A 20,930-nucleotide genomic window follows, 5' to 3' on the forward strand; every position below is an offset into this window, starting at 1 on the left:
GTCTACAAGCTTGAAAAAATATTGAGATATGGAGAAATGGCGTGATATACAAGTTCATTTATTTTTCAGATGGGTACAAAGAGGAAAAAGCCTAAAATTCAAAACATTTCCAAATGGGCCTATATTATTTCTACCCAATCTTCATCATAAGCCCATGCACGCCCTAAGACTAGTTTTCTTTTTAGGTTTTTATTATTTATTTTATGGTTTTTATTATTTAAATCATAAATTAAACATATAAAATCATAAAAATAGTTAAAGATTTTAGTTTGCCTCAATTTCAATCAAATATATCACATTAATGATATAAAATTCGTGATCCATAGAGCTTGATTGAAAAATATTGGATTTGGACTTATTTAGAAGGTTTTAAAATATATTTCTAATCAAATTTTTCAAACTTGGCATAACAAGATTCAAGAAGATTTGATTGAGTTTTACAACCCTAAATCCTTCTCTATAAGTATATGAGCCAAGCCAAAGCATAGGGATTCACGAGTTTGCAGCCAAAAGACCTAACCCGAGTTCAAAAAGTCACAAAAATTCTCAATCACGTTTTCCAGTTGCAGGCGAATTCAAGGATTCCTTTTGATCAATTCACATCCCTAAGGTATCAAGGAAGCTTCCCAGATTGGTTTCGAGTCCTGAAGCGTTGCAGATCATCGCCAAAAACCCCACGGTTTGTCAAACCTTAAACTGCATCGTATCCATACATACACGCATCTTTAATCAATTTTAACTGCATATTTGTGTTTGTTAAGGTATTTAGATGAATTCTGGATGGTTAATTGTTTGTTTGCGCACCTATAGCGAATTATGCCATGAAAGAGAACTAGGGTTTCGTTTTAGGGATTTTTGTTACAGGTACACGTGAGCCAAATTGAGGCCATGGTTGTCTTCGTGAGATATGGACGAACACTCCCATGGCATCGCGAAAAGTTTTAGTTGGCATTTGCTTGGATTCGTAAACGCAGGTTTGTAGTGACGGACACCGTCCGTAGGTAAAGCTCTTTTTCAGACCTAAGGCGACGGACGGAGGTAGGAGATGACGTACGTGTCTCCTTCCCATTGGCCCACTTCGCGCGCGCGTTTGGTTCAAATCCGGGAAGATCCAGTGGATTAAGATGCACGCTGTACCATACTCCCTCACCATCTCAGCCATTGGATGCAGTCTGGGATCAATCCAACGCACCCTGAAACGAGGGCGCACCATGCACTTCATGCGCGTACCGCATGCGATCCCAGTTAAGTATTTCTCAATTTTTTTTATTTTTTAATTATACAACTCTTCTTATTTTATTTTTATATTAATATATATATATATTTTCAAATTATTTATTTTTGATAAACTAATTACATGTTTTATTATAAAAACTTTCTATATATAATTAATATCTATTTATTTATTTTATTTATTAATTTCACATATTTAATATATTTTGTTTATAATAATTTTATTTTCCTAATTGTATGTTCATATATTTAATATTTAATTACATATTTATTTTAATTATATATTTATTTGTTTTCTTATTTAATTTATATTTAAATTATTTATATTATTTATAAAATTCATATTTATTTTGTTTTAATTCCAAAAATTGCCTAAAAATTATCGAGTTATCATTATATTCTATTTGAATTCGAACCTGAATTTATTCTACACTGAATATTTCTTTCTTTGTGCCTTTTCAGGGTCGATTTCCAAATGCGCTCCGATTGTGCGCCCGTTCAAAATACGAAGCTAAGTATTCATTTTCACCGTTATTGTTTTAAGCCTATTTCGTTTCCTTTTAAATTAGGGTTATCTTTAGAACACTGCATACACTCACAATTATTATTTTGCCTTTGCCATCTTTCAGGGTTTACCTCCGAGGTTTTCCTCCTCCCTATCAACCTTATCAGATCAAATCAAAGCTAAGTATCCTCATTTGTCTTTACTATTATTTTTATATTTATTTATTCTTTATTTTTAGGGTTAATCCCTTCGCCCTCGAATCTGATAATACACTCACGCCTTATTTGTTTCTTTGCTCATTCCTAATGGTCGGAGTCGATGCTTCTGGCAAACCTTGCCCTCAACCCTGTCAGGCAAATGCCAAGCTAAGTACCTTATCTCTATTTCTACTTTTAATTTATTATTCTATTTTCTTTGTGGTTAATGAAGTTTGCCTTCGAACCGACAATGCACTCACCTTTTTTTTTTTTTTGCCATGTTTCTTTCTTTCCAGGGTTCGCCAATTGCCAAAGCTCGAATAGTCGGTAACCCTAAAACCTCGACCCTGTTTAATTATTACTTGTTCAGACCTATTATTTTATATCCGCTGGTTACAAATCCCCTCTCCTCCGCTGGTTTCATTTTCCCTTTCCCTTTATTGCTTTATAACTGCGTGGTTAGTAAAATAGGGAGTGGCAACCTTAAACTGACTAGAATAATTAATTACAAGATAATATATTTTGAATTGAATCACGTGATTGATGCACACACACACGCTTTTTGGGTAACCCTCTCTGTTGCCTGTTGCCTTGTTGCCTGTTGCCTTTGTGTTTTTGCAGAATAAGCCACGTCCCTCGAATTCGAAGATACCTCAGCCATGCTGCCTCGAATACTAAAGGTCATACGACCCTAAATGATGCTGCCTTCGATACACAATATGACCTCGACCCCCGGAAGTTGCCTACGGAAAAAGGCTGAGGTATCTTCTGGCTGCCTACGAAAATGGCTTATTCTGATCCTTGCCTTAGACTACCTGCCCTTCTATGGCATGGGACAGTCTTATGGCAAAGGATGCTTCGATGACCCTTCAACCTCCAAAAGAAAGGCTTCCTGCCCTCTTATGGCAAGGATAGACCCTTTCATTCTGAAAGGCTAAAAAGAGACCTATCATCTGAGTTTAAGATAATTGCCCCTAATTGTCTTGCAATGCTCGAACCTTTTTATTATATTCTTTCTCATAATTTTTCAAAAGGGCAACGCTTATTCACAAGCTAAAGTCCCTATCTCTTTCATCTACTCATTTTCTAAACAAACGAGCAAGCAAAGCAATTAAGAGCCCATGGAAAACCATGGATGCAAAGGGTGCCTTACACCTTCCCTTTGCATAAATTACCCCCCGAACTTAGATTTTCTTTAAAAGGTTTTTTTTCTGTTTCTTTTTGCCTTTCCGAATTTGTTTGGATAAAATAAAAGTCGGTGGCGACTCTTGCTTACCGCGACATTTCGATTGATAAAAAGTCAGTTCACCGTATTACAGAACTGGCGACTCCACTGGGGAGAATTTTCTTATAAAAGAGGGGTTACCTTAAAAGTTTAGGATTCACTTAAATGTTTTCTATTGTTTGCTTTGTTTGTTTTATTTTTCAGGGGCGTTTTGGGGAATTAACTGAAGGACGAATCCTATTCCCGGATTCAAGAACCCTTAAGATTAGGAGTGGCATAGTCATAAGGACCTCTTTCACATATGTGGGAGATGAGTCAGTATGAAGTTCACGCTTGAGTTAGGACTCCATAGCATATGCACACCTTTCTCAAATGAGGGAGGTCTATGTATGTGTCTATGGGTGCGCCGGAGCTCAAGGACCTTTAGTTACCCTTAACCCATCCTGGCCTTTAGGAACGTAGTGGGGGGACTACCCTTGACAAATGTTAAGGACTAGTCGCTACCCGATGCTACAATTCAGATAGGTTCTTTCTCAAAGTATCATTGCATGGTGCAAATGCATCATGTCCGAGGGTGCTTTAGAAGGGCTTACAATTCTGGATAACTTGTAGAACCTGTTGCTGAAATCTCCTTATCCATAGAAATGCCCTTGGGAAGGACACCTGATCAGACTCCATGCAAGCCTTAAACCAAAAATTGTGTGATTTGTGTGGATTTGTTTTTCTGTGATGCATCATGCATACATGCATTCATGACATGGCTAACTCATCTCAAGGAGAAAAAGGTCTTTTAACCATAATTTGTTTTGTAGGTTATTTAAATAATGGGAATCCCAATCAGAAAACCTTTTTTCCTCAACTTCAAGAGAGTACCTACTGCATTAAGACTCTTATGTGATGATATTACTGGTTCTCTTGTTCTTTCTGAATCTCTCAACAAACTGATGAGTTTAATGCGAACCAAAGTGGATGAAGCTCTCCTCAATTCTATGATGCAATTTTATGATCCTCTTCTCCATTGCTTCACTTATAGAGATTTTCAACTGGTACCTACATTGGAAGAATTCTCTTACATAATGGACATGCCCATACCTGATCAAATCCCTTACACTGGTGAGGAAGGAGGTCCTAAGTTGGAAGACATTGCTGCTGCTCTACACCTACCAAGATCAGAAATTAACAAAGTTTGGATTAACAAAAGAGACTACTCTGGGATACCTGTGGATTTCTTGATCGAGAAAGCTAAGATCTTTGCTAAAGCTTTAAGCATGGACGCCTTGGAAAGTGTTCTAACCCTGTTGATATATGGACAGGTTCTTTTTCACCGCTGCGACAAAGTTGTTGATAGGGCTGCTATCAAAATCTTCCTTAGCAAGAATCCTGTTCCTACTCTACTTGGTGATTTATTGCATTCCATCAACGCTAGAGTGACAAAGAGACGAGGTTGTGTTCTAGGGTGTATCCCTCTCTTACATAGGTGGTTTATTTCTCACTTACCCCGATCCTCAATAAAGAATGAAGAAGGTTTGACTTGGATTCAAAGGATTATGGAGCTTTCATACGACGACATCATTTGGTATCCAAAGAAATTCGAAGGAGTTCAGTTATATGACCGCTGTGGAGAGTTCCCTAATGTGCCTCTTCTTGGCATCCATGGAGGAATTACCTATAACCCTATACTTGCTCGACATCAGTTTGGTTTTGCTTTGAAAGATAAGCCCCGCTCCATATATCTTAGTGCGGAAAATTTTGACTATGGTTCAGATACAACTGAAAAAAAGAATCGCTTCACTAAAGCTTGGTATGAGGTAAAAAAGGTGGGTGCAAGAGAATTGGGAATGAGGATCGATACTCCTTCAGATCTTTACTTTAAATGGATTTATGACCGAGTCGTCGAGTTCGGCATACCACATCCATCTGACACACCCGTTGTTCCAAGGATCACTCCTCCTGAAGTTCACGTAGAATTGGAGCCTTATGTACCCGCTCCAAACGAAGACCTTGCTGCCACCGTTGCTCATTTAAGACAAGAAAAGGCTGATCTTGAGAAGCGTCTACAAAAGGTTGAAGCAGAAAAAGCAGTATTAGTGGCTAATGCTAAAGAACGAGATAGTATGCTTGACTATTTCTCTCGCAAGTGGAAGATTGAAGACTTTATCTCTCCTGAACAAATACAATCATGGGAGTTAGAGATTGATAGGCTTATTCAAGAAAAGAACGAGATGGTCAAAGCCCATAAAGAGGAAATCAGAGGATTGAAGAGAAAGCGCCGACTTGAAGAATGATTTCTTTTATTTTATATTTATTATATAGTATTTCTTTGATGTAACTTCAAAAAATAATAGTAACAAAAAACATATAATAAATTGGTTTTTATTTTTAATTAATTTATTTTCTTTTAAATGTGTTAAAAAGCCTTTGACTCCTTGAGAACATTGCATGTGCATAATCATATCATTCATAAACATCGCATCACAGGTTTCATAAAAACAAATGCCTCATCTTTCCGCTGTTTATTTCAGTAAGAAAGATGGATCTCGAACAATCTGTCAAAAATCTTCAGGCTCAGAATAACCAGTTCCAAAAAGTAATCTTTCACTTGGCCAAGGGGCAAGAAGAATTGAAGGCACTTCTGATCGAGAAGGAGAAGAATCAATATAAGTATCAAGGTGGTCAAGATAATCAGAGATCCAAGCCTAAGCGGTCATTTACTCCATTACATATGCCGCTGTCTCAAGCTCTGCAACAACTGCTCAATCAGAACTTGATAACTCTATTGCCTCCATATCCACTTCCTACTAATCCCGCTCCTGGGTACAAGTACCATGCAAGATGTGCTTATCATTCAAACAGTCCTGGTCATGATACAGAGGATTGTGGACCGTTGAAGCACATGATCCAAGACCTTATTGATTGCAAGATCATTGACTTCAATTCACCTGAGAAACCTCATATGGCCAATACTGGGTACAAGCGGAAAGGTCGCAATGAACCCAACCGATCTGTGGGGACAATTCCAATTTCTACACCAATTCAACAACAAAGACACAAGTCAGATACACCTAAGCGCCAATTCGCAAAGATCAATATGACTCTGGCCGAAGCGTTGCAACAATTGCTGAAGAAAGGGCTAATCACTTTGAAGGATCCTCCGAGGAATCCTAGTACCTCCTCTTCTCGTTATAATCCTAAGGCAAGGTGTGCGTATCACTCTGATAGTCCTGGACATGACACTAATAACTGTTGGACACTGAAGAATAAGATCCAAGACTTAATTGATGACAAGACCATTGACTGCCACTCTCCTGAGAAACCTCACACTGTGTACGACCAGAAAGATCACGATGAACATAACCAATCTATGGGGACAGTTCTGACCTCTACACTAGCTCCGCAACAAAGACGCAAGTCAGATACATCTAAACGTCAGTTTACAAAGATCAACATGTCACTGGCTCAGGCATTACAACATTTGCTGAGAGAGAACTTGATTACTTTAAGGGATCCTCCTGTAAAGCCTAACACTTCCGCCCCTAGCTACAAGCCCAATGCGAGGTGCGCATATCACTCCAATAGCCCTGGGCGTGATACGAATGATTGTTGGCCATTGAAGAACAAGATTCAAGACATGATCGATGCTGGTGAAATTGAATTCTATCATCCCAAGACTCCTGTGGTGATTACTACTCCTATGCCTAATCACAAAAAGATTGATTAATACCTAGAAGGATGAACTTTTCAGATCATTAGATTTACTTTCATTTGCAATTTCTATTCTGTTTGTTTAAACACTCCAATTATGATAGACATTATTTGTTTTAATAATCATCATCAGTGCATTGCATATGTTTGTCTTGAATAAACTATTTCGCTATCACTCTTTTTAATTATGTCGTTACTCTGCATATGTTTTGTGATACTCAACTCCTGCTAAGCTGTAAGCCTTTTAAGGGAGGATGACGAGAACGATACCGCAACCTCATATAGTACGCTTTTGAACAGACTATGCTGACGATGTACAGGCATTGTTTCAATTCCTAAACAGTGGAGATATAAGGATGTTAATCCCTCGTTAACCCCTTTGAGCTTAAGAAGTAGAAGTTTTCTTTCTTGTACTAAACCTTTGATTATAACCTGGGGCAGGGTAGTTCTCAGTTAATTTGGCTATGCATTTTATTTTAAGAGAATCATTTAGTACACCTTTCAACAAAGGTTTCAATCACAAGCGTTCATCCGCACACATCAAAGAAGTGTTGGAGATGTCAACCAAAAGACAATGACGGTTCATCAATCATCAAACAAGGCAGTCAGTATTCTTCAAAAAGAAAAATGATGGAAAAAAACATATATACAAAGAAAAGCCTGCTAAGTCAAAAATCAAAAAGATGACTTAGGCAAAAATCAAGGCATCCCGCTGACTGTAAACTCAAAATAAACAGTTCAGGCAAAAGTTAGGGATATCGAAAAGACGAAAAAAGAGAAGTCAATAAATTCCTGAAAAACACAATGTTGTGACTACCAAAAGGAAGAAGTGACTGCCATCTCAAAAGTTCTCTTCGCTTATGAACCATCATCATTATCAAAGGTGCAAATCCAAAAGTCTCTTGAAACCTGAATGCATGATTTGAATTAACTGAGCTTAGGACTGAAGATCATCACGAAGAAGGGTGGGTATAAATAAACTTTGAGCCTTTATCCTTTGTTTCTTAAACCGTGAACCAAGCCACGTTACAGCCCTTAAAAGTCCTAACTGAAGCATGGTTAGTTCAAAAGCATATTGTCACCAAAAGGGTATCCTGACTCCTTAAGTATTACAAAAATGCTGAGTTGATATTTCATTTTACAAACATCATGTTGTTACAAAAATCATGTTTTTACGAATATCACGCTTTTACATCTCTTGTTTTAATGTTTTTTCAAAACTCAAGACAAATGTATGCATTGCATCTCATGAATTCATTATTAAACATATTCTGCTACATAATTTCAAATGCTAGCATCAGAAAGAACTTGCACATGGTACAACTAATGACTAAAAGTTATCCCAACAGACAAGATTACTCCGAGAAGCAATATCTCATACGGATACAAGGGGCATGGCATGCTTTGCCCAACCAATCTGGGGCAATCCAGTCAAGATTATAAGAATCTCTCAAAAGCCAAACAATCAAAGGCATACACCTCAAGTGGGTTTCAAACTATTTGTCCAAACAATCTGGGGCAATCAAGTCAAGATTCCGAGAACCTCTCAAGGATGCCAAAATAATCAGGGGCACGCATCCAAGAAGATCTGAAGCTAATTCTCAACCAACATAGGACATCATATTGGGCATATGATTACTAGGGGCATGTCTCCTAAAGTGCACATCTTATAAAGTCCTCGCAAGGCGAATCTTTCCAAAGTTCCTGCTAACTGGGGGCAAATCTATAAAAGTCCAGTTTGATATTTTAAGTGACGTGTCCTAAATCAAGTAGTAGTTACTATAATACTGGGGGCAACTTTCACTCATGTCTCCCCACAAAGCCGGGTTCACAAGATCATATTCCCACAGAGTAATCATTAAGAAGATATCTTCAAACGCTCCCGATAAAGACATGGCTGCCCAACAGAGTTTACATCTTCAACACTGTCGCTTTCCTCCAACACGATTTATCAATATCTTTATCACCAATCAGGGAACATCAAGTCACTGATCATCTCCAAGCAGAAATCATAAATTCCCAGCTGAGCATCTTCAAGACAAGATCAGACAGTACAATTACAAGGACATAAAGATCTACTTTCTTAATCAAAGACAACATAAATCATATCATAAACATATTCATACATTGCATACATACATAACATGCAAAAGCTCTCGTTTATTTTGAGGACCCATGCATCATGACATTGCATAAAGATTAACCTTACCTTTTTCAGAATACAGGTACCGACAAATGAACGAAATCTCCAACTTTCGAAGATCTAATTCATTTACCACGAACGGTAATGACACGATCATTTTCAAGATCTAATTCAGCTACCACGAACGGTACTGACACGGTCAATGCTCCAAGGTCTAATTCATCTACCACGAACGGTAATGACACGATCACTTTCAAAGTCTAATTCAGCTACTACGAACAGTACTGACACGACAAAAGATCTAATTCGGTTACTATGAACGGTACTGACACGGTCAACTCTCAGAGATCTAATTCTATCATCACGAACGGTGTAGACACGGTCACTGACCTTCTCAGTCTAATTCAGCTACTACGAACGGTACTGACACGACAGAAGATCTAATTCGGTTACTACGAACGGTACTGACACGGTCAACTCTCAGAGATCTAATTCTATCATCACGAACGGTGTAGACACGGTCACTGACCTTCTCAGTCTAATTCAGCTACTACGAACGGTACTGACACGACAGAAGATCTAATTCAGATACTACGAACGGTACTGACACGGTCAACTCTCAGAGATCTAATTCTATCATCACGAACGGTGTAGACACGGTCACTGACCTTCTCAGTCTAATTCAGCTACTACGAACGGTACTGACACGACAAAAGATCTAATTCGGTTACTACGAACGGTACTGACACGATCAAATTTCAGAGATCTAATTCTATCATCACGAACGGTGTAGACACGATCACTTTCAAAGTCTAATTCAGCTACTACGAACAGTGCTGACACGACAAGAGAGTCTAATTCTATCATCACGAACGATGTAGACACGATTATCTCTCCAAAAGATCTAATTCATTTACTACGAACGGTAATGACACGATCAACGCGCAAACAACATTTCTCAAACTTCAACTACCAGATGGCATCCACAAGCCCATCTCCGACAAAAGTCTCTACTTCAAATAGGGCAAATTTCTTGGTATTCTTATGTTCAATCATCTTCCACCTTCAGATACCGACTGGCATACAAACCACTCTACATCTTCAGGTTTAAGATAATTGAACAGGGGCAGCTGTCATACCCCAAAATTTGCCCATACTCTTCTCCTGCACAAACCCAAATCAAAACACAATGCTCCTAAAACACACTCTCCTATACAAAAACTCCGAATTAGGGTTTGAATAATTCAGAGGAAAATCATTGAATCAATGGCTCAAGGTGGCTCCATAGGGTCACCAACATCCCAAAGAATCTCTGTGCAAAGTTTCAAGTCAAACAGAGCAAATTGAGTCCCTCAAATCCTGATTAGGTCAACAGTCAACCCTCAAGGGCAAAACAGTCATTTCAAGTCAAAATACAGTCAAAACTCAAGATATTTGGTCAACAACATCCTCATAAACCTAAAACCATCATTTGATCAAGGGTTGATCATGATGATGCAAGGAAAGATCAGAAAAGTCAAAAGGCAAAAGTTACTATTTTGGGCATGAACTGAAAAAGTCAACCAAACTTTGAAAATTCGCCAAATATTCATACTTCATCAGAAAAATTCCCACCAAAGCTCATGTTGAAGGGAATTCATTCCTCTATCCAATTGTCCAAGAATTAGAGCCCATAGATCAATGGTTTAAGAGATATGGCTTCATACATTATAGGTCCTTTTCAAAAGTCAACAAAAAGACACTCTTTTCAAAAGGGCATAGAATGAGAATGGAAAAGGATTTTGATATGAGACCAAGGGCACTGGCTAGAAGACTCTTTAAGGTTTCCAAAAAGTCTACAAGCTTGAAAAAATATTGAGATATGGAGAAATGGCGTGATATACAAGTTCATTTATTTTTCAGATGGGTACAAAGAGGAAAAAGCCTAAAATTCAAAACATTTCCAAATGGGCCTATATTATTTCTACCCAATCTTCATCATAAGCCCATGCACGCCCTAAGACTAGTTTTCTTTTTAGGTTTTTATTATTTATTTTATGGTTTTTATTATTTAAATCATAAATTAAACATATAAAATCATAAAAATAGTTAAAGATTTTAGTTTGCCTCAATTTCAATCAAATATATCACATTAATGATATAAAATTCGTGATCCATAGAGCTTGATTGAAAAATATTGGATTTGGACTTATTTAGAAGGTTTTAAAATATATTTCTAATCAAATTTTTCAAACTTGGCATAACAAGATTCAAGAAGATTTGATTGAGTTTTACAACCCTAAATCCTTCTCTATAAGTATATGAGCCAAGCCAAAGCATAGGGATTCACGAGTTTGCAGCCAAAAGACCTAACCCGAGTTCAAAAAGTCACAAAAATTCTCAATCACGTTTTCCAGTTGCAGGCGAATTCAAGGATTCCTTTTGATCAATTCACATCCCTAAGGTATCAAGGAAGCTTCCCAGATTGGTTTCGAGTCCTGAAGCGTTGCAGATCATCGCCAAAAACCCCACGGTTTGTCAAACCTTAAACTGCATCGTATCCATACATACACGCATCTTTAATCAATTTTAACTGCATATTTGTGTTTGTTAAGGTATTTAGATGAATTCTGGATGGTTAATTGTTTGTTTGCGCACCTATAGCGAATTATGCCATGAAAGAGAACTAGGGTTTCGTTTTAGGGATTTTTGTTACAGGTACACGTGAGCCAAATTGAGGCCATGGTTGTCTTCGTGAGATATGGACGAACACTCCCATGGCATCGCGAAAAGTTTTAGTTGGCATTTGCTTGGATTCGTAAACGCAGGTTTGTAGTGACGGACACCGTCCGTAGGTAAAGCTCTTTTTCAGACCTAAGGCGACGGACGGAGGTAGGAGATGACGTACGTGTCTCCTTCCCATTGGCCCACTTCGCGCGCGCGTTTGGTTCAAATCCGGGAAGATCCAGTGGATTAAGATGCACGCTGTACCATACTCCCTCACCATCTCAGCCATTGGATGCAGTCTGGGATCAATCCAACGCACCCTGAAACGAGGGCGCACCATGCACTTCATGCGCGTACCGCATGCGATCCCAGTTAAGTATTTCTCAATTTTTTTTATTTTTTAATTATACAACTCTTCTTATTTTATTTTTATATTAATATATATATATATTTTCAAATTATTTATTTTTGATAAACTAATTACATGTTTTATTATAAAAACTTTCTATATATAATTAATATCTATTTATTTATTTTATTTATTAATTTCACATATTTAATATATTTTGTTTATAATAATTTTATTTTCCTAATTGTATGTTCATATATTTAATATTTAATTACATATTTATTTTAATTATATATTTATTTGTTTTCTTATTTAATTTATATTTAAATTATTTATATTATTTATAAAATTCATATTTATTTTGTTTTAATTCCAAAAATTGCCTAAAAATTATCGAGTTATCATTATATTCTATTTGAATTCGAACCTGAATTTATTCTACACTGAATATTTCTTTCTTTGTGCCTTTTCAGGGTCGATTTCCAAATGCGCTCCGATTGTGCGCCCGTTCAAAATACGAAGCTAAGTATTCATTTTCACCGTTATTGTTTTAAGCCTATTTCGTTTCCTTTTAAATTAGGGTTATCTTTAGAACACTGCATACACTCACAATTATTATTTTGCCTTTGCCATCTTTCAGGGTTTACCTCCGAGGTTTTCCTCCTCCCTATCAACCTTATCAGATCAAATCAAAGCTAAGTATCCTCATTTGTCTTTACTATTATTTTTATATTTATTTATTCTTTATTTTTAGGGTTAATCCCTTCGCCCTCGAATCTGATAATACACTCACGCCTTATTTGTTTCTTTGCTCATTCCTAATGGTCGGAGTCGATGCTTCTGGCAAACCTTGCCCTCAACCCTGTCAGGCAAATGCCAAGCTAAGTACCTTATCTCTATTTCTACTTTTAATTTATTATTCTATTTTCTTTGTGGTTAATGAAGTTTGCCTTCGAACCGACAATGCACTCACCTTTTTTTTTTGTTTGCCATGTTTCTTTCTTTCCAGGGTTCGCCAATTGCCAAAGCTCGAATAGTCGGTAACCCTAAAACCTCGACCCTGTTTAATTATTACTTGTTCAGACCTATTATTTTATATCCGCTGGTTACAAATCCCCTCTCCTCCGCTGGTTTCATTTTCCCTTTCCCTTTATTGCTTTATAACTGCGTGGTTAGTAAAATAGGGAGTGGCAACCTTAAACTGACTAGAATAATTAATTACAAGATAATATATTTTGAATTGAATCACGTGATTGATGCACACACACACGCTTTTTGGGTAACCCTCTCTGTTGCCTGTTGCCTTGTTGCCTGTTGCCTTTGTGTTTTTGCAGAATAAGCCACGTCCCTCGAATTCGAAGATACCTCAGCCATGCTGCCTCGAATACTAAAGGTCATACGACCCTAAATGATGCTGCCTTCGATACACAATATGACCTCGACCCCCGGAAGTTGCCTACGGAAAAAGGCTGAGGTATCTTCTGGCTGCCTACGAAAATGGCTTATTCTGATCCTTGCCTTAGACTACCTGCCCTTCTATGGCATGGGACAGTCTTATGGCAAAGGATGCTTCGATGACCCTTCAACCTCCAAACGAAAGGCTTCCTGCCCTCTTATGGCAAGGATAGACCCTTTCATTCTGAAAGGCTAAAAAGAGACCTATCATCTGAGTTTAAGGTAATTGCCCCTAATTGTCTTGCAATGCTCGAACCTTTTTATTATATTCTTTCTCATAATTTTTCAAAAGGGCAACGCTTATTCACAAGCTAAAGTCCCTATCTCTTTCATCTACTCATTTTCTAAACAAACGAGCAAGCAAAGCAATTAAGAGCCCATGGAAAACCATGGATGCAAAGGGTGCCTTACACCTTCCCTTTGCATAAATTACCCCCCGAACTTAGATTTTCTTTAAAAGGTTTTTTTTCTGTTTCTTTTTGCCTTTCCGAATTTGTTTGGATAAAATAAAAGTCGGTGGCGACTCTTGCTTACCGCGACATTTCGATTGATAAAAAGTCAGTTCACCGTATTACATTATGGCAGTTAAAAGGATCATGAAGTATCTCAAAGGAACAACCAACGTTGGCTTATGGTATCCTAAAGGTAGTGTTTGCAATTTAATTGGTTATTCTGACGCGGATTATGCAGGATGTAAAACTGATCGTAAAAGCACAAGTGGTACTTGTCACATTCTTGGAAATGCATTAGTATCATGGGCTTGTAAAAAGCAAGCATGTGTTGCTCTTAGTACGGCCGAAGCAGAATACATAGCAGCGGGTAGTTGTTGTGCACAAATTCTTTGGCTTAAGCAACAACTTCGTGACTACGGACTTGATCTCGGATGTATTCCTCTTCGATGCGACAATACAAGTGCTATAAATATTACAAAGAATCCGGTCATGCATTCAAGAACCAAACACATAGACATTCGACATCATTTTCTTCGCGATCATGTGCTTAAAGGAGATGTTGAAGTCACTTTTGTAGATACTCATAATCAACTTGCGGATATCTTCACCAAGCCTCTCCCAAAAGAATCGTTTTACAAAATTCGACGAGAGCTTGGAATTTTAGACGAAGGTGATGTTTAAAATTTATTCGTCATTTTCACACATCAAAGGTACACATTTCTAAAATTTTATAAGTTAAAAGTACCTTATAAATGTTCATTCATTATGACTTGGTAAATATGTATGATATGTATGCTTTATATTTCATAAAATAAAAGATTTTGGAAATTTTCAGTCCAGGAACCGGTTCCCATGTAGGGACGAACCGGTTCCCCATACTAATTTCCAAAGGCGTGTTTTCTTTGTGTCTCTGGAACCGGTTCCCATGTAGGGACGAACCGGTTCCCACGTACATTTTTTTCAGATTTTTGCTTATCTTGTTTGGCTGTACATGAAGGTATGTGTGGTCATTATTGTTTTGCCTTATTTTTTTATTTTATTTATTTTTATGTTATATCACTTTACACCACACATTTACACTCATTCACTCACATTTACTCTCATTCAACATTCATCTTCATCTTCTTCAACCTTCCACCTCCATTGTCAACCCAATTCAAAGCTCCACTATCTCACCATAACTATCAAAATTAAATACCCACTACCTCAAAAAACTATATAATCCTCCACTCTTTCACACAATTCACTCAAATCCTTCTCCACTCACAAAATCCTAAAATCCCAACTTAAACCCTAACTTTCAACTCCTTTCAACAATGGCACCCAAAGTTTCAAGAAGTGCAAAGGGAAAGAACAAAATGGGAGAGACAAGTGAAGATCCCCAAGAGATCCAACCAACGGTCAAGAGTCGGAGACTCACATTCAACATTCGGAGTCGAAAACTCCTTGCGGCAAAATACGGTAAACTACCCGATTTCCCTAATCACAGCTTCAATTTTCCGAGTAGACTAGCTAATGCAGGGGTCGCTAATTTTGTGCTTGACCATGGTGATTATTATCCGGATTTGGTTAGAGAGTTTTACCACAATCTTAGGATAGTAACCGGTGAATTTGATGATTTCACATTATTGTCAAAAGTTTCAAATAAGGATATATGCTTAGATGTTGAGGAATTTGGAAGAGTGTTAGGAATTCCATCTCAAGGCTTAGTGCTCCTTCAAGGTAACATACCGGAGGATTGGCAACCGTATAGTAAGATTGATGTTTTTGTGGATATGTGCCGACCAACTCAACGCGACTCAGTTCGCCAACAGCTTGCTATCAAGTTTAACATGTTCGGTTCAAGCTTATCGGTGAGTGATAGGATGCTCCATCTTATCATTGCTTATGTTTTATTTCCAAAGAATTCTAACCATTCCAGGGTCAATGAGTTCGAGTTGATGGTTTTGCTTGCTCTAAGGCGTGGCATTGAAGTCAATTGGGCGCTTTCAATCATGCGCCACATGCAGCTTATGGCTTCCCTTAAAGGAGGCTTACCTTATGCAAGGGCCATCTCTCATATTGTTCGGAATGCTGGTGTTCTCCTCCAACGGGAACCAAAGAAAAATATGGATGAACAAGAGTGTGCTATCACCACCGCTACCGCTCTTAAAAATACAGGAATAGTTACGGATCGTGAAGGTAGATTCGTTTACAAAGTTGATTTTGAGCCAGTCGTGCCACAAGATCCTCAACCTCCCGAAGGTGGATACACAATGGATATGATGTTTGCCAAGCTTTGTTCTATTCAAACATCCATTGATAACAACAAGAGGGAGAATAACTATGAGCATAACCTTATGAGAAGACAAATGCGGGAAATCCAACGGACTCAAAGGCGTATCTTGGCTCATTATGAGGGAGAGGAAGGAAGTGAAGAAGAAGATGAACAAGAGGATGATGATGAAGAACATATGGATGAAAGTGACTAAATTATGTGCTTTACATTTCTATGTTATGTTTTCTTTCTATTATTAGTTTTTACTTATGTTTTCTAGACAATGTTCCATTTATGTTCGTGATGTTTAGGACTATTTATGTTTGTGTGTTGTAATCGTAAAAAACTACGTTTCGTATCGTTTAAATTTATGTTTGTGTTGAATTTATGTTTGTGTTATATTTCATATATTTTCTCTTTTTCCCCATCCTTTTTGATAATAACAAAGGGGGAGAAGAATATGCATGTGTTTTTGTTGTTGTTTTGTTTCAAAAGAAAAATGCAGGCCATTGTTAAAATTATCAAATGAAACTCATCACCATAAATCAAGGAATCATGGATTTAGGGGGAGTCTCTAACATAGGGGGAGCCTTGCATTGTTCAACATAATTTCAAAAGCACAAAACAACTTTTTCAAAACATTTTTCAAGACTTGGTTGTCATCATCAAAAAGGGGGAGAATGTAAATGCAAGCTTCTCAAGCATAGTGTGTTTTGATGAAGACAATATGGACATCAAGCTTTTATAAAGGATGTGCAAAAAGAATTTCAAGTATCAAGCAAAAATACATCTTTTCAAAGTCTTGAAGAAATTGTGAAGATTCAAGAATCAAGCTAAAGTGTCAAAGGTATAAACAATACTCACTTTGACATATAATTGTTCACAAATATATTTCCATGCATATCATAAACATACTACAAAGTGTCATCCTTCAAAAGTTCATTTAAAACCTTTTTCTAAGTTAAAATTCAAAATAAAGGTTTTAGGAACCGGGTTGTCCCTATGGGGGAACCGGTTCCCAGCATTCTCAGTTTTCAGCATTCTGTGTTTTACTATGGGGAACCGGGTTGTCCCTAGGCAGGAACCGGTTCCTCAGTTCAAAATTTGAATTTTTCTGCTGTAACGTTCAGCAGGAACCGGGTTGTCCCAGGCAGGAACCGGTTCCTACTGAACCAGTGTGTTTTTTCATTGCATGATCTTATTCAAACGAATCCATTTTCTTACCACTTGATCATTGCATTGTTTCATGGAAAAATAACCATTCAAAGAGGTGTTTGGTACATTATAAATACTACATATTTCAAAATCATTATTCACCTTCTTCATTAACAATTCATACTCATAAATTTCATTATTTTCAAGTGTCCACAAACCAGAATTTTTATATGAAACTTTCTACACACATTTTCATAGAGAATTCATTTAAAGTTTCATGCATACATTATTGTGAACACTTATATTCATTTTGAGAATTGTTTATTTGAAGAAGAAGATCAATCCAAGATTGATAGTGCTATACAAACTTCATCTAAATCTCTTGTAAAAATTCAAAGGAAATTATCTCCTTACTATCCAGGATTGTTGGAAGTAAGTGGTGTGTTTGAAGAGGATTGTTCTTCATTCACATTAGTGTTGATTGATCTTAAAGGTGTTAAGAACCTTTGATCACCCTATAGGTTAGATAGTAAGCATAGGCTTGTACAATAATTCTAACTATAGTGAAATCTCTTTCGTGTTTGAAAGGGGACTGGAGTACTCTCGGATTGTGAGGGGAACCAGTATATATCGTTGCGTTCTTTACTTTTCCGCACTTTATTGCATTCATCACCATTACCAAAGAAAAGAAAAGAACCTTACAAAAACCTTCAAACACTTAACCAAAAATTATTAGAAGTATTCTCATAAAACCGATTAAATTTTTTGAAAACCTAATTCACCCCCCCCCTCTTAGGCGCAATCTTATACTTACAACTCCCTCGAGCTATGGGTGGACTCCCAGTGAAAGCTTTTTCGCAATTTTAATTTTTATCCAGGATGAGTCGACTCCCATGCATTTGGAGTCGATTCTCACGTGTTATAAGTCGACTCCTACTGAAGCATATTTAACAACAACAAAAATGTCCACTCGAAGTTGACTCCCACGCAGTATGGGTCGACTCCCTTACCTTGTGGGTCGACTCCCACTCTGAATGAGTCGACTTCCACTGTTTAAAATGTCCAATTTTGAAATTTGGCAACCCTTTTTTTTCACTCTTTCACACTCTCACACATATATATAGTCATTAATGCATCATTTTAAACTATTGAAATAAAAAATATACAAATATTTTCATCATATTCATCCTCTCTCATTGCATACATACAACAACTATACATAATTATTTTTGTTTTGTGATCAAGAGATAGTTTGGTAAGGTCCTATTAGGATTTGGTGTAATCAATTGGGTTGAAAGATCTTTGGGGGTTTTCAAGATAAATCCATTTTGGATTTTCTTCCAAGATCAAGGATGGATTTGGGAGTTTTTCACAAGATTGTGCAATTTGGATTCATCCTAGTGAATGCTTTGAAGAACTGGGGTTTTTGTCAAAGGAGTAACGGTAACCGGAGGATCACTTTGGTAATATATGGTCACGATACGTTCGCAATTTGGATTCACCTGAGTGAAAGCTTCAAAGAAAAGGTTTCTGTTGAAGGAGTAACGGTAACCGGAAGATCAAATTGGAAGTATCGAGTTACTTGATCGAGCTCAAGATCAAAGGAAGAGAATAAGATAGGATCAACGTCAACCATAGAGTTTAGAGGGTTGAATTGCTACTTTTTCTTTTGTAAACTACATTTACAAAGGTTAGTTTTTCTTCATCTCATTTCCTTTGAAATTGGGGGCAGATGTACCCATAGAGAGGTCAATTGGAAAACTTCCTAAATAAAACCTTCTCTCTCTCTCTCTCTCTCTCTCTCTCTCTCTCTCTCTCTCTCTCTCTCTCTCTCTCTCTCTCTATATATATATATATATATATATATATATCACTTTCTCTCTCTCTCTCTCTCACTTTTACGATTACTTGTAAATTGTGAAAACGTTGATTGTGCAATCGATACACAGAGATAATTTCTCCGTTTAATACTTCAATTTTTTTTGTTGAGTTGATTGCAATCTATGTGATTGTAATTGGTTTCTCATATCAACAAAATCAATTACTTAAGTAGATATTTGTTTGATATTTTATTGGAAATTGATTACTATAGTGTGATTTATATTCAAACTTAGTTGTTGAAAATATATTGATTGTTTTTCTCATCTTACGTATTTGTTCTATCGATTTATCCATATCCGGTATTTTTGATAAAGGTTTGGGATAGACGATTTTCGATCCGAGATTGTTTTTACACGTCATAGTTAAATATTTTTCAAAACAAAATTTTATAAGAAAATTTTAACTGCAATCTATGCACCCTCCTTTATATCGTAGCCTACCGTCTAACAGGAGGAAGGTTGAAGAAGAGTGGAGAGTGAGATTTATGTGAGGTGATGATGGTGGAGCAAATTTTCGTGTTTTTCTGTGATCTTTCATGCCTCTAACCAAACATTCCTAATAATGACATTCCAAAAGTGCAAGTGTGTGAAATTTTATTATGAAAGCATGTGAAGAAAAAATGTGAGTGAATGAGAATGAATGAGAAAATGAAATTCGTGTGATTTTTTTTTTGTGAGAAAGAATGGTGCACAAGTTGGTTTGAAGATATTTTGTGCCAAATTAATCAATTATTGATTAAAAATCAGAGAAAAAAAGGACTAAATCGTGTAAAAGCGAACGTGCGCAAACGCGAAGAAAAGTAAAAGGAACGCACTAAACTAAACTACGCGTAACAAAGTTCAGGAAAACAGACATGTGTAGATTAATTATTACAGTTTAAAATACCCTTATGAAAATGCTCAAACTGATTAAGATGCGAACATGTGCGTATGTAAAAAATAAAATGAGCATACCATAATAAAATACTGTAGTTCGTTAAAACAAACAGTCGCAGGTCCAAACTCAAAAAATTTCGCTTGCTAATTTACATGCGAATGAAAATTGATTCAACTGGTCTGTCTGCAAAACTGAAATTTATTCTGGTTGACTTTTATTGACCTTAATGAATCATGCCTAAGAATGAAATGCAATGTGATTAATAACTTAATGAAATAGCCAAAAACCTCAGGCAAATTTTAGGGTATGGCAGTTGTCCCTATTTAAATATCTTTAACAAGAAGATATGAAGGATGTCAATCTTCATATAATCATGGTGAAAGATAGTTAAATACAAAAGACTTAAATTTTGTCCTTTGATGAAATGAGATGACATGCTGTGAGCTTATGGAGTTATTCTTGTTGGGGATATGATAAACCAATACCAACCTGAAGGTCAATATTTTACTTTCCTCAAATATGTCAGAAGATAAGATTTAGTCGCCTCTCACTAAAGGTAGGTCTCTGGAGAATAAATGATCATATTCAGCTGCCTCTCGCTTAAGGTAGATTCACTAGGGATTGAAAGATCACGTTCAACCGCTCCTTACTAAAGGTAGATCATAACGAAAGTGTAATCATATTATGCTGCTCTGTCGGGGATGGATTCATAATAAAGTATCATATTAGACCGTTCCTCATCGAAGGTAAATTACTTTACAAGAATCATATTCAAATGTTCATGCTAGGGGTAA

Source organism: Vicia villosa, linkage group LG6 (genome assembly GCF_029867415.1).
Source record: "Vicia villosa cultivar HV-30 ecotype Madison, WI linkage group LG6, Vvil1.0, whole genome shotgun sequence".
Lineage (NCBI taxonomy): Eukaryota > Viridiplantae > Streptophyta > Magnoliopsida > Fabales > Fabaceae > Vicia > Vicia villosa.